The 9,921-nt window shown below is 44.9% G+C and overlaps 1 pseudogene; it reads right to left on the bottom strand.

Annotated features, from left to right (window-relative positions):
- LOC119336528 overlaps positions 1-9,921 on the bottom strand; it is a 48,133-nt pseudogene that overhangs the window by 20,760 nt on the left and 17,452 nt on the right.

Genomic DNA, 9,921 nt, shown 5'->3' with positions numbered 1-9,921 from the left:
CCCCCTCGGCAGCCAGGGGCACCCCAAGTAGGATCTAAATCCTACTTGGGGTTTCCTCAAGTGGCGCCCCCTGCCTTATTTTGCCGGAGAAGAAAAGGGAAGGGGGAAGAGAGAAGGAAGGGGGTCGAACCCCCTCTTTTACTTCTCCCACTCGGCCTCCTGCCATAGGGGGCGCGCCACCCCTTGTGGGTTGGTTTGCTCCCCTCTCATGGCCCGTATGGCCCATATCTTCCTCCCGGGGGTTCCGGTAACCCCTCCGGTACTCCGATAAATACCCGATACACTCCGAAACACTTCCGGTGTCCGAATACTATCGTCCTATATATCAATCTTTACCTATCAACCATTTCGAGACTCCTCGTCATGTACGTGATCTCATCCAGGAATCCGAACAATATTTGGTCACCAAATCACATAACTCATATATTACAATATCGTCATCGAACGTTAAGCGTGCGGACCCTACAGGTTCGAGAACTATGTAGACATGACTGAGACATCTCTCCGGTCAATAACCAATAGCGGAACCTGGATGCTCATATTGGCTCCTACATATTCTATGAAGATCTTTATTGGTCGAACCGTTATGACAACATACATAATTCCCTTTGTCTATCGGTATGTTACTTGCCCGAGATTCGATCATCGGTATCTTCATACCTAGTTTACCGGCAAGTCTCTTTACTCGTTCCGTAATACATCATCCTGTAACTAACTCATTAGTCACTTTTCTTGCAAGGCTTCTTATGATGTGTATTACCGAGAGGGCCCAGAGATACCTCTCCGATACTCGGGGTGACAAATCCTAATCTCAATCTATGCCAACTCAACAAACACCTTCGGAGATACCTGTAGATCATCTTTATAATCACCCAGTTACGTTGTGACGTTTGATAGCACACAAGGCATTCCTCCGGTATCCGGGAGTTGCATAATCTCATAGTCAAAGGAATATGTATTTGACATGAAGAAATCAATAGCAATAAAACTGAACGATCAATATGCTAAGCTAACGGATGGGTCTTGTCCATCACATCATTCTCCTAATGATGTGATCCCGTTATCAAATGACAACTCATGTCCATGATTAGGAGACCTTAACTATCTTTGATCAACGAGCTAGTCAAGTAGATGCTTACTAGGTACACGGTGTTTGTTTATGTATTCACACATGTATTTAGGTTTCCGATCAATACAATTCTAGCATGAATAATAAACATTTATCATGAATAAGGAAATATAAAATAACAACTTTATTATTGCCCCTAGGGCATATTTCCTTCAGCATCAAGATTCTTGTTTAGTGGGGGTGAGTTGTCACATCCCTGGTCCTGTTATGCATTAGGCTAGACCTCATGTGAGCATCATGTTTAAATTCTGAAAATTTGAACTGAGGAATTTTGGAAGCCTCAAAAACTTAAATAAAAGAGGGGCAAAAACCCTAGAAATCTCATTCATTGCTCCAAAAATGCCTTTTTAAATATTTGATAATTTTTGGTAAGGGCTCTGGTCCCAACCAAAATATTGAACATTTTTTAAGGATTTATTTTTGGGACTTTGGATTTAATTCATTAGCTATTTGAATTTGAATTATATTCATATAATTAGAATATAATTTCAAATACCCCCTGAAATGTTTTATAAGCTTTTGGAAAAGTCCATCTAGCAATATAAAATATTCAGAGGAGCTTTGGCATTGTTTGAATTATTATTTTTAATTCAAAACAGTGGCAAAAGAATTAAATAAAACAAAAACAGAAGAAAAATATAAAACAGAATAGAAATAAGAGAGAGAGAGAAGGAAGTACCTGGCCTTACCCGTGCAGCCCACCAGAGCCGGCCCAGCTCCCCCACCTGGCCGGCCCAGTCCACCTCCTCCCCCTTGTCATCTTCCTCCCCTCGCACCGAAGCAGCTCGGTGGCGAGCGCCGATGCCGCCTCGGCCACCTCCTGCTTCCACCGAGGCGTTCCCGAGCCTCCCCCTCACGCCTCGTGTCCCCTCGCCCCTCTTCCTCCCTCGCTGCTCCCTCTCTCTTCCCCGAACACTCTCCCCCCTCCTCTGTTCCGCCGCCACCGACGAGAGCCACCGTGGCTACCGGCCACCCCACGGCTCACCGACGCCCCAGGAAGCTCCGCCGGTCCTCCCTCTACCTCCTCAACGAGCCACGAGGCCCCAGACGTGCCGCAACACCGCCCTCGATGTCTTCTTCAACCTCGGGACCGCCGGCCATCTTCGTCAAATTCGTCGGCTCCGGTGCCTCCCCGAGCTCCCCGAGGCCACCGTCGCAACCCCTGTGAGCTCCACTCCGTTTCCCCTCTGACCCCTGCTCGTTCTCGTGCCGTAGCTGCCGTCCCCGCAAGCACCGAGCTCCGGCCATCGCCATGGCCGGCGAACCTCGCGCCCCGGAGCTCTTCCGCTCGCTCCAGTAGCTCCCGCGTGCTCTCCAGGCTCCCAGGGTCCCGACGCGCTCCTCTGCTCTCCGGCTAACGCGCTGCAGCCACCGCGTCGCGCTGGCCCGAGCTCCGGCCGCCGCCTCGGGCTCCACTCCGGCGAACCCCGGCCACCCCCGCACCTCCCGTTGGCCCCCCTAGATGCGCACGGGCACGGGCTACCTTCTGGTGCCCTTCGCGCGTCCAGCCGCCGCCCGTAGCGCAACCCCGGTGAACTTCCGCCGCGTTTCGGGTCGCCGCCGGCCGAACTCCGGTGGCCAGTGACTTGGCGCTGTCATTAGCCACTAATGACGCGCTAACCAACCCCCTAAGCCACTGACTGTGGGCCCCACCCCTGGTCAAACCCCAGTTAGCGCTGGGTTTGACCGGGATTAGCTCCTGTGTCACTGACGTGTGGCCCCCACACGTCAGGTTTGACCTGGGGCGCCCAGTTGACCTGCTGACGTCACTGTGACGTGGGGCTGACGCAATAAGTATTTTCTGGATTTAAAAATAATCAGGAAATTCCAGAAAATAGCTAAAACTTCAATAAATCATAGAAATTCAACCGTAACTCCAAATTAAATAATTTATATATGAAAAATTATCAGAAAAATTCAAGGAATCCATCTGTACCATTTTCATACATGTTAGAACAACTTATCACTACTGTTTAGGGCAAAGGAAGTGAATGACATTTAAATAACCACATATGGAGTTTGAATTTGAATCTTGGATTCAAACCAACTTCATTTAATCTGGTTTTAGGTGCATTAGCCCAAACACATTCATATTGCCATGTCATAGCATGCATCATATTGTGCATTGCATTGATCGTGTTTTTCTGTATTTGCCGGTAATTGTCCCCTCTCGATAGACGTGATACTGATGATGCGATCGTTGACACTGATGAAGACTCAATGCTATCTTCAGAAGTGCCAGGCAAGCAAAACCCCCTTGTTCATTCCGATACAATCCTACTCTCTCGCTCCTGCTCTCTTTTACTGCATTAGGACAACATCGATTCGTCTGTTACTTGCTGCGGTAGCTGAACCCCTTTATCCTTTGCATGACCTGTCATTCCACAGTAAATAGATGAAACCCACTAGCATGAGTAGGAGTTGTTTGAGCCCTGTTGTGCCTACTCATTCATGTTTGTTTGTCATGCCTGCTACTGCTTAGAGTTGAGTCAGGTCTGATTCATCGGGGATGAATCAGAGGTGTGTGAACATGTCCTACTGTGTGTGAGCTAAGTGTGTGAACACGATTTGGTAAAGGTAGCGGTGAGAGGCCATGTAGGAGTACATGGTGGGTTGTCTCATTGCAGCCATCCTCAGGAACTGAGTTCTGTGTTTGTGATCCATGATTCAGCTACTACCACGCATTGGGCCCGAAACCAATGGACCCTCTCGGCTTCTTAATCACCCTTGTCCTCTGTCCAGGAGTTGCAAGTAGTTTCTGGTGTTTGTAGTATGCTGGAGGCCGTGGACAGCGCTGACCGTAGGGGTGGGTTGTGATGCGGTAGGCACATGGCCGGGTAAACCGGGCACCCGTTTGGTGTCACGGAACCCTGTACACATCGTTTGGGGCTGTGAGCGAAACTCCGGCCGGATCTCCTCATGGATGGAACCCGAATAGGCGATAAACCTGGACTAGAGACTTGAGTGTTTAGGCAGGCCGTGGCCGACACCCACGTTGGGCTTCCGCTTGAAGGTTGCCGAGTACATGTCGTTTAAACGGCGGTAAGTGGTGAGAGCGTGTGTGAAGAAGTACACCCCTGCAGGGTTAACCTAATCTATTTGAATAGCCGTGTCCACGGAAAAGGACCTCTGGGTTGCTTATATCAGTTCATAGACAAGTGAAAGTGGATACTCTAAAATACGCAAGATAAGCGTGAGTGCTATGGATGGCGTTCTCGTAGGGAGACGGGAGCGGATCCATAGTGGTGTATTGATATGGTGAATATGTGGACTCGTGTGCGCCACCTCAAAAGAGTTACTCGCAGTCGTAGTTCAGGATAGCCACCGAGTCAAAGCTGGCTTGCTGCAGTTAAACCCCACCATCCCCTTTGTTGATAATGATGCATATGTAGATAGTTCTGATGTAAGTCTTGCTGGGTGCATTTGTACTCACGTTTGCCTATTTATGTTTTTGCAGAGAGACTTCGGTCTCGCTAGTAGTTTCGTGTGGACTTCGACGTTTAGCTTGTTACCTCAGCTACGATCTTGTGCCCTCGGCAGTATCTGGCAGATAGTCAGGCTTCTCAGCCTTTTTCATTTATAGTGGTCTGTACTCAGACATGATAGCTTCCGCTTGTGCTTTGACTTGTATGCTCTGATTGTTGGGTCATGAGACCCATGTTTGTAATGTCTCGCTCCTCGGAGCCTATTGAATAAACTATTTGAGTCGTAGAGTCATTTTGTGATGCCATGTTGTATTGCACATATCGAGCATATTGTGTGTATGTTATTGAAATGCTTGGTATGTGTGGGATCTGACTATCTAGTTGTTTATCTTCAGTAGCCTCTCTTACCGGGAAATGTCTCCTAGTGTTTCTTGCTACTGCTCCGGAACACTTAGGCTGGCCGGCATGTGTCCTTCTTCGTTCCTGTGTCTGTCCCTTCGGGGAAATGTCACGCGATGAATACCGGAGTCCTGTTAGCCCGCTACAGCCCGGTTCACCGGAGTCCTGCTAGCCCAGTGCTACAGCCTGGATTCACTCGCTGATGACCGACACGTTCGATGCTGGGTCATGGATGCCTGTCCCTGTAAGTTTGTGCCACTTTGGGTTTACGACTAGCCATGTCAGCCCGGGCTCCTTATCATATGGATGCTAACGACACTGTCATATACGTGTGCCAAAAGGCGCAAACGGTCCCGGGAAAAGGTAAGGCAACACCCGTGGGAATACCGTGCGTGAGGCCGCAAAGTGATATGAAGTGTTACATGCTAGATCTATGTGGCATTGAGTCGGGGTCCTGACAGGCAAGATCTCACCACCTCAGCTTCTCGGCCTGGAAGTTGTTCAGGGTTGCCAAACAACAAAAGAACAACATAAATGAAAAACCGTAAACTCAAGTATTCTCTTCAGCTAGCTTGAATCTTGTGTGCCACCATTTTAAAATTCGACCACCAGATCAACCAAGAAAAGATAGTCTATTAGACATGATTTTTTGAGAAAATTGGAAACTGATATAGCTCAGCTAAGCAACAGCAGATTAAAATTTGTCCCCCTTTTTAGGCCAAAATATGAACGGACACATGACTATCAGGACGTGACTACTAACAAATTTACAACTAAAGAGAAAAAAAATGATACCAGGAGTGTTGTCGACCCATCATGCATCATTAGCTGTCGGATGTACGCGATCATGCATCATTAGCTGCCAGATGTACTCCATGTGATGCTACACATCACACGGTGTCGGCCGGCCGCTGTTCATATCCTGTCCTCCTCATTGTAATGCCCTTCCCTACTTTTACAGTAAAAGCATAAATAGGATGCTAGTAAATTATTCTAGCTAAAGTATTAAAGATAAGTGAGCTAAAGTATTAAGCATAAGTGATTATACTCGGCATATTTTGTATGGGTCACATTAGGGAAGATCACAAAGGAACAGAGCAAGTTATCATGGAACCAAATCTGAAAATATAGCCATATTGGTTAAAAATGAACTATCAGGTGCGGTAACCTTTTTTAGAATAGTTGTCTGAGCCATGTTAAGAAGAAAACGTGTTTACCTGAAGTATAATGATGAAGGCAACTGCAGAGAAATAGGTAAGGGACTTCAAGACAAATATATGGCTAACCTTCATGGTGTATTTTATAAAAGAATGCCTTTGATCTGTCTATGAGATAATTCCCTTTCTTGGTTTCTCTAAGAACACGTGAATTAGGAGCATAACCATAGCTGCTTGTACGAAGGTAGTAGAAGCAGCACACCTAAAGCACACTGAAATTATGAAGGCAGTAGAAGCAGCACACCTAAAGCACACTGAAATTGATACGTATATATGTGTATCTCCCTGCACGCTATGATTTTATTGGATGTTGATCAAACCACAAATTTGATAATTGTTCTGATGAAAGCTCCATACACATTCACTTCAGTTGAAAATTCAGAAACTTAACAGTTCTTCAAGACTCCATGGACTCACACCAATACATAGGCAGGAAATAGATTAGTTAGCAAATGATTTGAGCATTGATAGATAAGATGGGAGCTTAGATAACCATATACCTATGTTGACCACGTTCCTGCCTGATGAAGTCGTTGACCATGGATGAGCTCAGAATTTTGTTCTTTCTTGGATGCACACATTCTAGATGTCTAGCCTTGGTCTATCTTCATGCTAACCTTCCCCTCACGGGCCATGGCCCATATTTGTCAGCTTTCTGATTGTCTGCAGAAGCGGGCGGAGGAAAAGAGTGATGGCTTGAGCGTTCTGCCTAGACCAGGGAAGGTCGGATCGCAGAGAATACGCGGCAGGAGACGGCCGTCTCCATGGCGGAGGCTTCAAGCTTGAGAGGCGGCGGCAGCGAACTCAGATTAGGAGCGAGCCAAGGAGGAGAGGAAGGGGTCAATAGTCGGCCAGAAAAGTTATTTTTCTACAGCGTGGGCAAGGAAAGTTTTTCTGATGTGCGAGGACTCTAGAGTCACGTGGAATTGCGGCAAGAGAAACATCAATGACGTAATTTGAAAGCATTTTGAACTCTAGAAGAATAGAGTGAAAGGAGTCACCTGGGTTAATCTCCATCGTAATAAATCGGTCCCACCAAATAAACGGCTCCTAATTTCTGATTAACACGGGAATTTTAGGGAGTACCTAATTAGTATAAAGATTTTTTTAAGATCACAATCACCTAAGTAAATCCAAATTGTTCCAAGGTTATTAAAGATCTATTTATCCACCAATATAATATCACTTCATAAGTACTACCCTCCTACTGCATAAAAAGGAGCACAAACAAATAATAAAGGCAAGATCAACTACTCCAACAAGGCTCACACCACTGAAATTGTCATCTATTTTAATTAATCCAAATCATCCTCGCACGATCTTGTACTCGTAACATTCTTGGGGAGGGCTAGCAAAACCATCAAAGTCTATTAACTACGATGATCTGTTTGTATTATCTCCATGCTCATATCCATATGGGATACAAGGCACTAAGCTTAGGTCAAAATATCACAAATCCAAGTGCTCGAATTATCTCCAACCTAGAATCCAACTAGTAATATCCAAGACCATCCAATAGTCCACCAATACAGTATTCATGCTAATCATATTACACATAAATCCAACACATCTCAGGTTGATCATGCTACACCCTAAAGTTCGCAAGTTTCAATCTCTAAAGGTGTGAATCTAGTAGTAATCATAAGTATGATCAAAACATCTTCCCGCCTTCCCCAATCGCCATCCCCTTGATGCTTGCTCCAAGTACAGTCCGCTCCTAACAAAGTTTTCATCCCTTCCGCCATACCTCATGTGCAATCCACTTCCTGCCAGTCCGACCGATGTCCTTTGCCTGGCTTCGGGTTACTATGTGCGATGCCTCAATCCCACATCTCGTATTTCCCTGCTGGGCGCCGCCATAGCCACACAGGCAGTCGGCACCCAATGGCTAAACCACGAGACACAGCCCGAGAGCACGACGTTACCTACCGCCAAGGCCAAGGACGCACGGCGGGAGAACGTGTGATGCCGGATCAAGTCAGTGACACGGAACCCGCAAACAAGGGAAGGACACCAAGCCGAATTTGCGGGAAATGAACAAAGGAGGTGTGGGAGAGGGTGAAAACCCTGTCAGCCGCATCGGGCTTTGCGCCAAGCCGTGCGGCAATGTTGATCTTCAAGCGATCGAGTAAAGCTTCTCATGTGCTTTCTCATCGCTCCTCTGCAACTACCTCAGCCTCCACTAAATTATTATAGATCCAAAATTTAGAAGTTATTTATCTACCAGATTTTTTTTTCAAGATCACAATCATCTAAGTAAATCCAAACTGTTCCAAAGTTATCAAAGATGTATTATCCACTAATATAATATCACATCATAACTACTACCCTCCCCTACTACTGCATCTAAAGGAGCACAAACACATAATAAAAGCAACATCAGCTGCTCCAACAAGGTTGATGCCACAGAAATTACCATCTATTCTAATTAATCCAAATCATACTCCCATGATGATCTTATACTGGTAACATTCTTGGGAAGGCTAGCAAAATCATTAAAGTTTACCAACTACAATCCATTTGTACCATCTCCATGCTCATATCCATATGGGGCACATACAAGCTACTAAGCTTAGGTCAAAATATTACAAATCCAAGTGCTCAAGTTATCTCTAACCTAGAATCCAACTAGTAATATCAAAGATGATCCAATAGTCCACCAATACCGCATTCATGCTAATCATACTATACCCTATAAATTCAATATATCTCAGCTTGATCATGCTACACCCTAAAATTCTCTAGTTTCTAGCTCAGGTTAATATATCATCCAAGTGCCCAATCTCAAGTTTAACTCTGACCTACTCCCTCCGTTCCAAAATAGATGACCCGACTTAACTCTGACCTACTCCCTCCGTTCCAAAATAGATGACCCGAGTACAAAGTCGGGTCATCTATTTTGGACCCGACTGTACAAAGTCGGGCCATCTATTTTGGAACGGAGGGAGTAGAATCCAAGCAAATATATCATTGAACCTTACACAAACAACATTTCTATTACACCAATATCTTTGTTTTCTACCTACTAATTCAATCCAAGATGATGTAATAGTCCATCAATTTTCACAATCATGTTGATCATATTACACATATAAATCCAATATATGTCCGATTTATCATACTAGACCCTAAAGTTCTCCAGTTTCAATCTCTAAAGGTGTGCATCTAGAACAAATCATAACTATGATCCAAACAAGCCCACTATCATGGTTGTCATCCAGTATAAAGCAAGCTTTCACTAAATCACTATAGATCCAAAAATTAGAAGTTACTTATCCACCAGATTCTTTTCCAAGATCACAATTATCTAAGTAAATCCAAATTGTTCCGAGATTATTAAAGATCTACTTATCCACCAATATAATATCACTTCATAAGTACTACTCTCCACCCACTACTGCATCTAAAGAACACAAACACATAATAAAAGCAAGATCAGCTGCTCCAACAAGGCTCATACCACTAAAACTGTCATCTATTCTAATTAATCCAAATCGTCCTCCCATGATAATCTTGTACTTGTAACATTCTTGGGGAGGGCTAGCAAAATAATCAAAGTCTACCAACTACGATCCATTTGTATCATCTCCATGCTAATATCCATATGGAGCACATACAAGCTACTAAGCTTAGGTCAAAATATCACAAATCCAAGTGCTCAAGTTATCTCCAACCTAGAATCGAACTAGTAATATCCAAAATCATCCAATAGTCCACTAATACCATATTCATGCTAATCATACTATATATA

The sequence above is a fragment of the Triticum dicoccoides genome, chromosome 7B (genome assembly GCF_002162155.2).
Source record: "Triticum dicoccoides isolate Atlit2015 ecotype Zavitan chromosome 7B, WEW_v2.0, whole genome shotgun sequence".
Taxonomy (NCBI): domain Eukaryota; kingdom Viridiplantae; phylum Streptophyta; class Magnoliopsida; order Poales; family Poaceae; genus Triticum; species Triticum dicoccoides.
This window is presented reverse-complemented; position numbering and strand designations above follow the sequence as displayed.